We start from the raw sequence: 15,002 nt of genomic DNA, 5'->3' as shown, positions 1-15,002 counted from the left end.
GTCATGGGGTTTGCACTACCGAAATGCGCTTTCACCGCATCACACGTGCGCTGCACCGACCTTTTTCTTTGGTACGCATGTTTTCTTTAGGTCTTTGCCAAGCGAGGACGTTCTCAGTCAGTTGATGCCAGCAAGTATCCATCTTGAACGAGGTCCTTTCCTCGCCTTAACACTCATTTTTGGCCACAGCGTGGCCATGTAAACGAATAAAACATAGATGTGACGATTATTACGTGGAAGGTATTCGTAAACGATTTTGAGTTATTTAGCGGCCGTATGCGAATATCACACAGTGATTCATGCATAGTAGTGTCTTCCGCATAATTGTAGTCAAGGAAAACATGCCACTAAAATTGTGTGTGTATTCCTTTAAAAAAATTATACGTGTAACGTTAAGAGACCGGAAGCGGGCAGAGTGGGGGAGGGAATAAACGCGGGTTAATGATATGCTAGTCGAAATCAAGAGGAAGAAATGGGCTTGGGCAAGGCATGTAATACGAAGGCAAGATAACCGCTTGCCTTTAAGGGTAACGGAGTGGATTCCAAGAGAAAGCAAGTTTAGTAGGGCGCTACAGAAGGTTAGTTAGGCGGATGAGATAAAGAAGTTCGCAGGCATAGGGCGTGCGCAGCTGACAAGACTGGGTTAATTGGAGAGACATGGGAGAGGCCTTTGCCCTGCAGTGGGTGTAGTCAGGCTGATGATGATGATGACTCCTTTAAAGGGACACTGAGGAGAACTCTAGCATTTTTTTTGTTAGCAAAATCTGATAGTTCGACATTTCATGGTTTTGTTGCCGCTTGTCCGGGCGCGAAAGATACACTCGTTGGGTAGATACACTCTTCTATACTACTTGCTTTCAACGACTGTTGGTTTTGGTGTGTAACAACTTTATTCAAAAGTCCTGCAGAGCTTTCGCCGACGGGGCCTTAGGTCTCCCACGTGGGTATGTCGAGGTTGTGGGATACACTGGTATCCCCTCCTCGTCCCCCGCGCCAGCGGCGGCCGTGACTTACACGGGCGCGCTGGCCAGCAGGAATGTGGAGAGAAGGCACCCCCGCGACTCAGCTCATTTCCGCCCCAGCACTGACGTGACGTCACTGCTGCGCGCTGCCATCTGCGGAGAGGGTAGCACGCCTATGCTTGACGGTAACGATTTGCTGCCAGGGAGGCAATGCCCGAAGGGATAAAAAGAGGGGAACGCGCGGCGGGAAGGGACTCTCGCCGCCGGACCTTACCTAACTGCCCCACGGACCCCTTCCGCTGCCCGCCGGCCCCCGAACACCAACGCCGGTCGACGTCAACGACTTGGTGAGCTACTGAACATCTATTTTACGGATAGAACATTCTTCCGCAGTGTGCTTTACCTCGCGTTAGGATAATAAACTATTTCCTAGCGTGCCCTGCCGTTGCCTATTTCGTCCGGACCTGCCGTGGCTGCGACTCTGCGCCACGGGTTGGGGAAACGTGTTGCGTACTTGAATAACGCCTGCGTGTAGCTTGCACGGAAGCTCGCCTTCCCGGCCGGCTGGACGCAGAGTGACCCCATAAGGTGTTGCCTCGCCGTCGCTTCTCGGGCCCGCTGGACGGTCCAGAGTTGGTCACCGAGACTGGGGCTGCGCAAGGCAGCGGCCCACCGCGGCGGGAGGGTTCCGGAGTTAACCCCGTCAGGGTTTTTGCTACAGTCCCAGAGCATCTGGGGTAAAGTTTCTATAGCAGTCTACCCCGGAACATACCCGACGAATATATGACTCTTGGATTCCTTTATATTTTATAGAAAGGTGAGAGTTCGGACAAGTTTCTCGTGGCACGAACATAAGCCGCGAACCCGCAATAGCAGACGGCACCAATGAAACGTTTCCTTTTCACAATGCCAAAACGGAAGCTCCTGAAGTGTACATTTTAAGCGTCAGAAATTTTGGGAAGAATATTTGCTCTAAAAACGTGTGTCTGTTTGTGTGGAAGCCCCTGAGTTGGGGTAGTGGGAGGCAAGTTGTGGCGCCATCTGACAGGTGTGGGGGGGGGGGGGGGGTGGGAGGTCCTGGACGAGAACTGCCATAGAAGACGGCGGTGACCTGACTGTGGTCTGGACGGAATCGAGCGATGCTTGTCCGCAGCCGGCCCGTTGTCGCTCTTTCACGAAGGAAACGTCCTCGCTATGGCATAAGTGCTGGCCGTCATTTCAGGTTCTCAAAGCTGTACAGTCTATTACAATATTTTTCTGGAAAGAAGTAACTGATTATCAGTAATAAAGCATAGAAATGTTATTGAATTAACTGTAACGTTACTGTTTGAAAAAGTAAGCGTTTAATTCCGATATTACAAGAAAATGTATTTTATTACAAGTAATCAGTTACTTGTGACGCGTTGCTTACGACTCTGCATTTTTAGTATTAATGGACTGAGGTGATCGTGATTTTTTTTTTCTCAGCGCAACACGAACGGGACACAAGACGAAGGACTAGTTTGTGCTAGTCCTTCGTCTTGTGTCCCGTTCGTGTTGCGCTGAGAGCGAAAATGAACACTTACCAACTCGCCCAAATTTCCGCCTTGGTGATCGTGAAAGGCAGCTAAAGTCTTTCTAGCTTCGTGTTGAAGAGCGTTCGGGCCAGAGTCTATCAATACCGCAGGGAACTTGACTACTTACGCACTTTTAATGCGAAAGCATTTTTGCTTTTTATTTTTAATTTTATTTTTCTCCCCGTCCTTTCTAATTACGCACTTACTCTTTAGCACACAGTCGTAAGACAATGCATATACTAAGTTCACCTTTCTTTGCCAAGAATCATTGCGGTTTTGCAGCTTCATTTGCGGCTGCCTCATTGAACATTATTGTATTGTTATTGTTATTTTGCTCTGCTGCTGATGTCTATTTTTTTACCCTGAACAGGTAATAAAGAAAAACGCTTTGTGGCCTATGAGTTCAGTGCTCGCCTGGGTTCATGGGTTCTTGGGCCTATGGGTTCAGTGTGCGCCTGGAAAATAATTGGTTCAATTCCTCACACCTTCGGCAGTAACTTTATTTTCCTTTGATACCACGCTGAGATAATCTGGGATCTTCGGAACCACGGCGGCTGGTCAACGCCGAAGCCGGGTTTCGTTGCCGATAAGCAATGTAATGCCTTCCCATTAAAATTGAACGGATATAAAATCGTAAATTCTTCCAACCGTACAAAGTGACGCAGAATGGTTTTGTGAAGGTGGCTTAAAAAGAGGCCACTAAGAAAGGGCGCTAAACAGCAAACCAAGGTTTATCACATTCTTTTTTAGTAAGGGCTTGTCATTTCAGGTTATAAAGGTGTTTTCCCGATGAAATTGTGGAAGTTTTAAAGTTTCGCTTGTAGCGTAGAAGTTCCGGTTTCTAGACATGCAGTTTTCTCTAAAAACCATGTTTGCTGGTGTTATGATCCTCGTGACGCACATTTCACTGAAGTCATCTTAACATGTTGATGCAATCTCCTTTACGTATTCTGTTACGCATTTCGTTTAATTTTTTTGTTTGTATTTCTGTTTTCCAAATTTTGTTGGCACTAGTAAAGGTGCCATGTGCTTTTTAATTTTATATTTTATGATGTACCCTCTGTCCCTTTTTTGGATTTATTTCGGTGTTCCTATGCCAGCTGTTCTGTAATATATTGAGTAATAATAATTGCTTTTGGGGGGAAAGGAAATGGCGCAGTATCTGTCTCATATATCGTTGGACACCTGAACCGCGCCGTAAGGGAAGGGATAAAGGAGGGAGTGAAAGAAGAAAGGAAGAGGAGGTGCCGTAGTGGAGGGCTCCGGTATAATTTCGACCACCTCGGGATCTTTAACGTGCACTGACATCGCACAGCACACGGGCGCCTTAGCGTTTTTCCTCCATAATATATTCAGGTGTTTCAAATTTTTACTGATCATTTATAGTGCCTTGCTTCCCTGTTTTTGCTTGTCCCCTTTTAAGTTTGATCTTGATGTTTTGCCGCCCCCCCCTTACACAATCCTCTTCGGGCCTGTGAGGCATTTCAAATAAATAAATAAATAATGAGCCCCTCTTAGCTTTCGCTTCACCCACTCCAGGTTAGTAAAGCGGATGAATAGACGGACTTTGCTTCAAAATGATCTAACAAAATCTTGCTACAGCTGCATGCTCCAAACTTTTTCCAACCAGATCAAATGGACGTGCGAAGCAGGGCATACCTTTCTCTAGCGTAGCTACATTACGGTAGCATTTCGAGCCTTCAGCGTGGCGGCGCCGTGGCGGTGGCGGCGCCGCAGTGGCTGATCACGTGGTTCATCACCTGGTTGGTCACGTGATAAGCCACGTGGTGTGGAGGAGCTGCTGGTGCCGGCGGCGCGGCGCGCCGGCGAAACCGAGCTGTCACAGCTGTGTGCATGCTCTGTGTCAAGTGGGACAAAGATTCATTCATTCATCTTTATTCGACATCTTTACAGAGGTCTGGAGCACAGACAAAAAGCTGAAGAAGCCAGCTTGACGGGGTCTGTGCCCCTTAACAATTCATGCTCGTACAGACATGTATAAATGATAGTTGGCAACGTCAGTTGCAAATTTATAATTCAGAACATAAAGAGTCACGACTGAAAACTAAATGAACAAGTCTCTTATTAATATCTGTGGACAAACAATTTACAATATACAAGTAAAAACATTGTGAGTAATAATACAAGGTAGATACAAGGATAATATTTAAGTATAACAAAGGTCGACAGCAAGGAAGCATAGGTGGATACAGGATAGCAAAGCCAACAATCTGAAAGTTAGAAAAAGCAACAGAAAGTGACACGTTGATGAAAGTTGTAAAAACTGTAGGAAATGTCGTAGTCTTTCTTCTACGTTTTCTTTTATCATACAGATTTTTTTCATAGATTACGAATATTTAGCAGGGACGTTAATCTCACGCGTAATGACTGAATGAAGTAGTTGGTTCGCACTGATGGAATGTGCCATATTTCATGGTGACGTGTTTCATAAACATTATGATTTCTCATCAGATGAAGAAGGAACGCCCAGCGAAACGGAGCGGCGAAAGACTGACTTTGCAATTCAACTCAGTAAGTTCCACTCGGCCAGCTGTAGCTATCGCGTCCCTCCAGGTTTAACCTGAGGTAAACCATCACCAATTTTTTCACTATTAGTTTCTGTAGCAGAACGCATTCTGACGAGCCTTCGCGCTTATTAAGAAAAGGCTCCCCAGACGAGCAGTGAAAAGAAAAGAGTGGCTCTGCTTCCTTATGTTCGCAGCGTTTCAGACAACCTAAAGAAAATTGTGAAAAAAGTTGACGTGAAAATTATTTTCACTGTTCCCCACAAGCTAAAACTCTGCAAGCTCAAGAAGCCCTACGCTCCTTTCAAAAAACAATGTGGTATAAAACATCAAACAGCATACTTTGAGTGCGAAGATTGAGTTATTGCCTCCCGCTGTCTTGTGGCAAGAAGAATGTGGGACAGTCTGGGCGCTGTTTCAACGACCGGCTGCGCGAGCTCAACAACAATATAAGAAATTCGTCCGGTGGATTCTCGGGTATTCGCTGCAGAAAGTGCCGCAACTGTGTTCTGTTCATAAATCAGTGCCGCATCATTCCAAGAAGCCGACGTCGATTAACTCGAGATATCACCGAATCACACAAAAAGATAGCTTCACTTCGGAGTACCTGACTCAGTTCACAGTCATTTTCATTACCAAGAAAATAGATTGCCTTTTTTAGTAATCATTCACAAGTATGTTTGCTGCTGCTGTAATTCCAGTGCTTCAGGAAGCGCATAAAGCCCATGCGGTTTTTCTGCAAATAAATCAGTTGAATCTGTCTCTCTCTGTGTCCGTGTTTTGGCAGCGCTTCTGAATATGACATATATGCACCAAATGGCCTGATCCGTCACCCTCCTGGCTTCTTCTCGATATGAGAGAAGAGGTCAAGGAGGGAAGTGGGGAGGGGGAGTATCTGCTGCTGTTTCTCTCATATCCAAGCGAGATTCAGTTCAGTGTTTGTGTTGGCGCTCGGTCGACGATCTCTGGGGCTGTCGCATTAACGCGTTCAGTACCATGGAGAGAGGTGTGCGGCGTGTGAAGGGCGCCACCATCCCTTGTGCCAGAGTCGAGTCCTGCAGGCGGATTGTGCACCAGTGACCATTGTGCTGGGCCCGTCCCGTATCGGAATCCTCGAGTTTGTGCCACGTATAGTGTTGATGTCCAAAATTCCTTGACAAGTCAGAGCGGACAACGACACTTCCACTCTCTCCACGGGCGCTTATTCCGACGCAGCTTGGCTGTGCAGGTCGTTTCACGCCTTCCGGTGGCTTTCCAATATGGTGTATTTGTCGAAAGTCTGGTAGATGTGCTGCCGGACCTTGGCTCCTGCGGGGGTGTCAAACCATTGAAGGCAATGAGTAAGAAATTGTGAGCAAAAACCTCCAAAACGCGGGAACCAGCTCATGCTTGTAGGGGTGAGCACAGATACAAGTAAAAAATAAACTAGATATAGACGAGCGTCTTGCAAAAGCAAACAGATAATGCGAAAAAAGAAGCAAAGATCAAGGGTTTCACATACAAAAGGCTCTCAAATTATCAACACTTCTACATTCGGGCTTTTCACTACACACTTCGGCAATTTATTGCACTCTGTAATCAATTTGACAAAAATATTAGAATATACAAGAAACTCTTGTAGCATTTTTCCATGATTATAATGCGTACTTGCACACGAAAAAGGTGTAATAAAACCTTGAGTGTTTATTTTAATCAGAATATTATATTTCAGGCACAGAAATTTCAACATAGCTTCAGTGCGCCTTGTCTGGAGAGATTCTAGCCCAATAGAATTGATCATAGCTGTTACAATATCTGTTCGTTTGTATCTGTTGCAAATGAACCGGTCTGCGATACAGTTGGAGTCAAGCGACTCCGCATTATTAAATAAATAAATAAATAAAGTTAATTTTGCTAGCGCTCGTGCTGTTGGCGTCTCTCACATTGTCTTCCGTATTATATTGCGCTAGTCTTTTTCATGCGCTATGCACCAATTAAAACAACAAGCGTCGCTAGTGAATAATTTTCTCGTTTGCGAAATTCTGTTTCAAACGAACGAATCTCTGCAGTCAGCGTAGTTATACAACAATGTGAGGCTTGTTAAAATGTTGGTTTCCAAAATATCAAATCGGGAATGCTCCTGAATCAAGGGGCTGCTTCAAGTCGTATTTCAGGACGCTACCAACCAGCGCCGCGTAGTTGGCTCGGCTAATGAGGAGAGTCGCAAAGGGCTGCACTGCTGACCACAGTGAATATTAATGATTGTCATCCTTCTTGAAAAATGTGCTTGCGCCACAAAGCGATCCACGAGGGCAAGAAAGCAGCCTATAAGGTAATAACGTTTCTATTTAAATTTGTGAACTTGCGCGTAATTGTTTGCCGTTCAACTGTAGTTGTTACGTGCAGCTTTGTAGCCCGAGTTTCCACGTATAAATTTTTTTACAGTGACCGCTGGATCCGGGTATGTCTTCCTCATAATGGTAGTGGCAGTGTATGCATGCCACAGAAAATCTCACCATTTCGGAATCACGCGATCCTGTTGAGCAGCGGCAATGACCAACGAGACTGACTGCCGCCTGTGGTCACGCGATTGAGAGACCCGAACATGTGGTCTGGATGCGCCCTCGCTTAGAGCTGCTGTTGATACTTCTTTAGAAGAACGTCAGTTTGGGCTAGATGGTGCATTATTTGAGACAGAAATGGTAATAGCGCTGCAATTAGACGTACACAAGAAAGACTGACACAGGACATGCGCTAACTTCATCTGATTTTATTTACTGCAAAGCCAGCAAATATATGAAAAATTCAAGGCATGCGCAAACAACACCTACACAACAGGCATCAACAAAACCGTTCAAGATATGATATCTCATTCTTGAAAAGGCGAACCGAGGTATCACTCACGCAATCTACTCCCCTCTTCCTAATGTGGAATGCTTCCAGAAGCTCCCTCGCCTTCGTATCTCCACTCCTGCCCAGAATCTTTATCTACCGAAGCCGTGGCTCACACTTCTTGCATTGCTGGCATCTTTTTTGCCCCGGCCCATGTTCTGCCGCACGATTAAAAACGAAGCACTCCGCGCAATGCTGTGAAAGATGCGCACCTCCTAGATTTGTAAACGATCTTGCGTGCTCAGCCGCGCGGTCATTAACGCACCGCCCCGTTTGGCCCACGTAGGCTTTTTCGCAAGTCAGTGGTATTTCATACACCACACCTGTGCAGCACTTCACGTACTGCTTACCATGCTTTTTGTTGCAGGAGCTCTTTTTATCGCTCCCAATGCGCGCGCATAGCTGGCCTAGCTTTCGTGGGGCAGAAAACACGACCGGCACGCCATGTCGCTTTGCCACTTTCTTCACATTGTGCGCGACCCTGTGCACATAAGGCACAACTTCTGGTCTCACCGACTGTTTGTTCGGCTCAGTCGACTTGTGAAACAACGCACACTTGACTTTTCTTAGGAGGGCTTCAGCAACTGCTGTGATAACCGTGCATGGGAACCCCGCCGAAACCAACCGATCAACTTGCGTGTCAAAACTCATCTGCATAGCATGGTGACACGACTTCACGAGAGCCGACTCAAGGCAGAGGCGAGCAATGGCGCGTTTTACAGTTTTTGAGTGTGCTGAAGTGTAAGGCAAAAGCTCCTTCTGGGCTCGAGGGCAATAACGCCAACAAACATGATCCTCGCCCAGGGTAATATTAAGGTCTAAAAACTGTAAGCTCCCCCCTTTGGGTAGCTCATGAGTGAACACCAACCCCTTCCCCTCTTTTTGGAAGTTGGCTAAAACTGTGTTAACAGTATCCGTGTAGGTCAAGTTATTTTGTTTTTTAAAAACAATTAGAAAATCGTCAACATACCTAAATACTTTTAGTACTCCCTTCCCTGTTAAACTTAGTTCTAGGGCGCGGTCAATAAAAGCTAGAAAAATGTTAGTAAGAACTGGAGCTACGCAGGACCCGATGCAAATCCCTTGTCTTTGGCGGTAAAATTTGTTGTCAAATGAGACAAACGTCACACTAAGATAAAATTCAAGCAACTTAATAAAATCACAAAACGACACGCCTGAGGAGTTCTGGAAACTAACAGCACCGCTACTTTCTATGGCTTCCCTCACGCAAGTGAACAAGGCATCGTGGGGCACCGAATAAAACATGTCTTCTACATCAACAGAACAGACATAACCAATAGAGGCATTTCCCTCCAGAAACCTAACAACATCTTTAGAACTTTTTGTAGCGAAAGGATCATGAACACTAAGTGAGCTCAGATGCTTCTGTAAGAATTTGCTAAGAACCACCTGCCACGTACCATTCTCACTGACCACAGTTCTAAACGGTATCGACGGTTTATGCGTTTTTGCTGTAAAAAATACAGAAAGAGCATTGTATTTACTGTTACTGATGTGGTTTGCCAGCCTACCTAATTCTAAGTCCTTACACAACAAGATTGCTTTCCCTTTTACCCTCGTTGCGCTAGCTTTCAAAGGAACAAAGTTCTTGGCAATCGCTTCACCTGCTCTTGTTCGGAACTCTCCTTCGGGGAGCACCACGAAGCCACCATCCTTGTCGGCTTGGAGAAGCCGGAGGCTGTGCTGTTTGAAGTAGGACACCACTTTTGCCATGGGATCCTTGCCTGGTCCAGTAGAGGAGCGACTTGTAGATCTGGTCAGAGCGTCCACACCATCAAGGAGGCACCTTTTCTTGTTTTCTTCTGCAGCCTTTCCTGCGATGCGTCTGTTTAGAGCGAGGAACTCATGTGCATGAACCCGTGGTTCATGGCTGAACTTCGACCCCTGGTTCAACGTGTTTCTTACGTCGCTAGGAAGCTCTACTTCCCCGATGATAGTCACACCTTTTCCCGCTGGCTTCTTAGTTGCAAGTTTCTGAGAACAGAGCTGTGGAGACAAATTAGAAGATGTGAAGACCATGTGCGGGCTCTATGTTACAACCTGGATCCGGGGTGGCTGGCGGAGAAGAATCTTCGTGCGATTCGTCGCCTTACAGGAAGATTGACCGAGTTTTGGTGGGCTCACACTCTGAATGAAGTGTTGCAGTCTTCTGCCGTACAGAAGACTAAGAAGCCAGCGGGAAAAGGTGTGACTATCATCGGGGAAGTAGAGCTTCCTAGCGACGTAAGAAACACGTTGAATCAGGGGCCGAACTTCAGCCATGAACCACGGGTTCAAGCACATGAGTTCCTCGCTCTAAACAGACGCATCGCAGGAAAGGCTGCAGAAGAAAACAAGGAAAGGTGCCTCCTTGATGGTGTGGACGCTCTGACCAGATCTACAAGTCGCTCCTCTACTGGACCAGGCAAGGATCCCATGGCAAAAGTGGTGTCCTACTTCAAACAGCACAGCCTCCGGCTTCTCCAAGCCGACAAGGATGGTGGCTTCGTGGTGCTCCCCGAAGGAGTGTTCCGAACAAGAGCAGGTGAAGCGGTTGCCAAGAACTTTGTTCCTTTGACAGCTAGCGCAACGAGGGTAAAGGGGAAAGCAATCTTGTTGTGTAAGGACTTAGAATTAGGTAGGCTGGCAAACCACATCAGTAACAGTAAATACAATGCTCTTTCTGCATTTTTTACAGCAAAAACGCATAAACCGTCGATACCTTTTAGAACTGTGGTCAGTGAGAATGGTACGTGGCAGGTGGTTCTTAGCAAATTCTTACAGAAGCATCTGAGCTCACTTAGTGTTCATGATCCTTTCGCTACAAAAAGTTCTAAAGATGTTGTTAGGTTTCTGGAGGGAAATGCCTCTATTGGTTATGTCTGTTCTGTTGATGTAGAAGACTTGTTTTATTCGGTGCCCCACGATGCCTTGTTCACTTGCGTGAGGGAAGCCATAGAAAGTAGCGGTGCTGTTAGTTTCCAGAACTCCTCAGGCGTGTCGTTTTGTGATTTTATTAAGTTGCTTGAATTTTATCTTAGTGTGACGTTTGTCTCATTTGACAACAAATTTTACCGCCAAAGACAAAGGATTTGCATCGGGTCCTGCATAGCTCCAGTTCTTACTAACATTTTTCTAGCTTTTATTGACCGCGCCCTAGAACTAAGTTTAACAGGGAAGGGAGTACTAAAAGTATTTAGGTATGTTGACGGTTTTCTAGTTGTTTTTAAAAAACAAAATAACTTGACCTACACGGATACTGTTAACACAGTTTTAGCCAACTTCCAAAAAGAGGGGAAGGGGTTGGTGTTCACTCATGAGCTACCCAAAGGGGGGAGCTTACAGTTTTTAGACCTTAATATTACCCTGGGCGAGGATCATGTTTGTTGGCGTTATTCCCCTCGAGCCCAGAAGGAGCTTTTGCCTTACACTTCAGCACACTCAAAAACTGTAAAACGCGCCATTGCTTGCGTCTGCCTTGAGTCGGCTCTCGTGAAGTCGTGTCACCATGCTATGCAGATGAGTTTTGACACGCAAGTTGATCGGTTGGTTTCGGCGAGGTTCCCATGCACGGTTATCACAGCAGTTGCTGAAGCCCTCCTAAGAAAAGTCAAGTGTGCGTTGTTTCACAAGTCCACTGAGCCGAACAAACAGTCGGTGAGACCAGAAGTTGTGCCTTATGTGCACAGGGTCGCGCACAATGTGAAGAAAGTGGCAAAGCGACATGGCGTGCCGGTCGTGTTTTCTGCCCCACGAAAGCGTGGCCAGCTATGCGCGCGCATTGGGAGCGATAAAAAGAGCTCCTGCAACAAAAAGCATGGTAAGCAGTACGTGAAGTGTTGCACAGGTGTGGTGTATGAAATACCACTGACTTGCGGAAAAGCCTACGTGGGCCAAACGGGGCGGTGCGTTGATGACCGCGCGGCTGAGCACGCAAGATCGCTTACAAATCTAGGAGGTGCGCATCTTTCACAGCATTGCGCGGAGTGCTTCGTTTGTAATCGTGCGGCAGAACATGGGCCGGGGCAAAAAAGATGCCAGCAATGCAAGAAGTGTGAGCCACGGCTTCGGGAGATAAAGATTCTGGGCAGGAGTGGAGATACGAAGGCGAGGGAGCTTCTGGAAGCATTCCACATTAGGGAGAGGGGAGTAGATTGCGTGAGTGATACCTCGGTTCGCCTTTTCAAGAATGAGATATCATATCTTGAACGGTTTTGTAGATGCCTGTTGTGTAGGTGTTGTTTGCGCATGCCTTGAATTTTCTATATATTTGCTGGCTTTGCAGTAAATAAAATCAGATGAAGTTAGCGCATGTCCTGTGTCAGTCTTTCTTGTGTACGTCTAATTGCAGCGCTATTACCATTTCTGTCTCAAATTGATACTTCTTTGCACCTCATAAAATATTTCTAATCCGTTTAATTTCATTCGCATGTTCTGGCTCAGGACAGCGTTAGATGGGGGGATATGGGAGAGGTCTCGCAGTGGACGTAGTTGGGAGGCTGATGGTGATGACATGTGGTCTTGAGCTCAGCATTTGAGCAAATTTCTTTTTTTTGCAGCTCGTTGTAACAAAGCACAGCGGATAGCAGGGCAAGATTTGGCTCAGGCAGACGGTGAAATCACAGCGCCAAGGGACAACATATTATGCGATGACAACAACGCGGTGCAAGGTATTGTGCCGTCGTTTTCTTCGCTTCCTCTGTTGCCTCTCTCACTGCATTCTCATCATGGGCACGCGTGCTCACTAACGCATCTTTAATTTTCTTTCATTTCATAGTGTACTCCGTGCTCATCTTCCGAGTTCCTGTAGCAAAAAAAAATGTCGTTGACGAACGGCTCTAAAATCTCGAGTATCATCAACGCAGACCCCTTCATTACAAAAAAAACAGGTGCTTTGCGAAGGCAACCACCCACTCCAATTCATCAGTGCGGACCCGTGCAACATCATCACAGAGCCATCACACGCTCTCGAGCGCTATCGGTATACATGCGGCGCCCCCTGCAGGCTGCAGAGTCCTCACCGGTGAGCACCACCTTTCCAGAGACGAAGACAAGCAGCAAGACACTGGGCTGCTCCATCCGGTACACCAGGCCCGGGGACAGCTCCGGCTCGTAGCTGAAACATTCCGGGGGATGGTGACAGCTCTTCGCTTAACAGGCACATTACTGCTGAATCATCTTAAACCCCGCCGTATATTCGACACATTATCCCCAATCATGCAACTGTGAAATTCTGAAAAATAACACGAGATTAGTTCCGAGCCTCGTCCGACGGTACTCCGTGCTCTTGCTTCCGTTCATCTCCGCGGGCCTCTTTCGCGAGCCACTGTATTTTGGTAGAGGGAAGAGTGGGGCTTCTGCGAGCTACTGGAGAGATTAACCTTGTATTACACTGCCGGAAAGTATTCCGCTGTAGCTGCACTTGACCGTTATGATTCTTGGCACATTTCTCATGTCCTAAAGCCCCTTTGATACTTCTCCAATAGCCGCATATTATCGTGTTTTCGTTCCTGCTCGAAACAGAATATTTAATTAGACAGTGCCAACCACATTTCTCAAAACAGAACCAAACTGAGCTTCCAGGGTTGCGGCAGGCATTCTGCAAGTAAGGTAACTCAAAGCTAACCCTTGTGGCGAAAATTTAAATTTCAACGGTCGAACTACTACATGAGCAATTTTACTGCTGCTTTGTTGTATATAACCAAATTTACGCGAACATTTTATCGCTTCTATTTATTGTTCTGGTCTATCCTTCTCGAAACTAGGCTTACTGACTAGTGTCGGTTGCACGCTGTTAAGATATTCATCAGTAAACCTACAAACTTCTTACTTTTCTACAAACTATGGACTGGCAACAACGAAATGCTGGCTACTCATACTTCAATCCAGCACATTGGTTGTCTGGGCATGTCAGGTGCAAACATTCACAAACGAAGATCTGCCTTTAAGCAATGACTAGGGAGAACTTATCGGAAACGTTCTTCGCATGTGGTGGGGCTAGGCTTGATGAAGATGCGCGAGAATCAGCCACGGCTTTATTTGTGGCCTCTGCCGCAGACGCGCTCGCTACCTTCCCCTTCCTATATTATTCGGTCGTTTTAATGACCAAACACTAGAAGCGCGAAACGGTTAAGTTGGAACACCGGCCTTGCCTTTCGCTCATCACGCACAAGGCTCGAAGGCACCCGCCACTCGTCCCTCTCAAGGTTGCTCTGGCCAGGAGGACATGAAGCTAATGATGACGTTCGGTTTTAGTGGCACAAGGGTATCTCAGGCCAAAGAGCGAGGTTAAATGGTGAGCTCATGTCTCTGAAAATGCAAAACGAAGGTGAGGCCAAAGTGTGCTAAACATTGGGCGTCTAGGATCCATTCTGAACACAGTGACTATGTTTCCTGCAACACTATTCACAAGGTGATGAGGGTAATAATGGTCAAAAGTACGGGTGATTAGCGAAGACTGGTGTGAAGAGCGGTGAATACGGTTCATGACACTTTTCCGAGAGGCATCTCTGCATATCCCTTACTTTCGCAAGAAGGCTCAGTAGCCACCTGAGCTCAATAATGCCCCCACTAATGAAGGACAGACTTATGTTATTGTATGGTAAGATATGTGTGTTACATGTGGATAAAAATGGTCACTGCTGATAACGGTACTATTTAAAACTTTGCCGCAGCTGAAAAGATTTGGTTTATATGGTTTATAGGGGTTTAAGGTCCCAAAGCAAATCAAGTTATGAGGGACACCGTAGTGAAGGGCTTCGCAAATTTCGACTACTTGGAGTTCTTTAACGTGCACTGACATCGCACAGTACACGGGCCTCTAGAATTTCGCCTCCATCGAAATTCGACCGCCGCGGCCGGGATCTAACCCGCGTCTTTCGGGTCAACAGCACAACGCCGTAACCACAAGGCCACAGCCGCGGACTCAGCTGAAGAAGGATAAAGCGCGATTAAGCTAAGCACTTGATGATCACATAAGAACGTGGTGGGGCGCAGGAATCCGGTTTGTGTTCAATAAAGGGAAACATCACTTTCTGGCGTTTTCTAATGCAGGACACTTCAGCGGGGCGTGAACCACAGACAAGCAA

The sequence above is a fragment of the Amblyomma americanum genome, chromosome 1 (genome assembly GCF_052857255.1).
Source record: "Amblyomma americanum isolate KBUSLIRL-KWMA chromosome 1, ASM5285725v1, whole genome shotgun sequence".
NCBI classification, from domain to species: domain Eukaryota; kingdom Metazoa; phylum Arthropoda; class Arachnida; order Ixodida; family Ixodidae; genus Amblyomma; species Amblyomma americanum.
The sequence above is the reverse complement of the archived record's forward strand: the minus strand, read 5'-3'. Positions refer to the sequence as shown.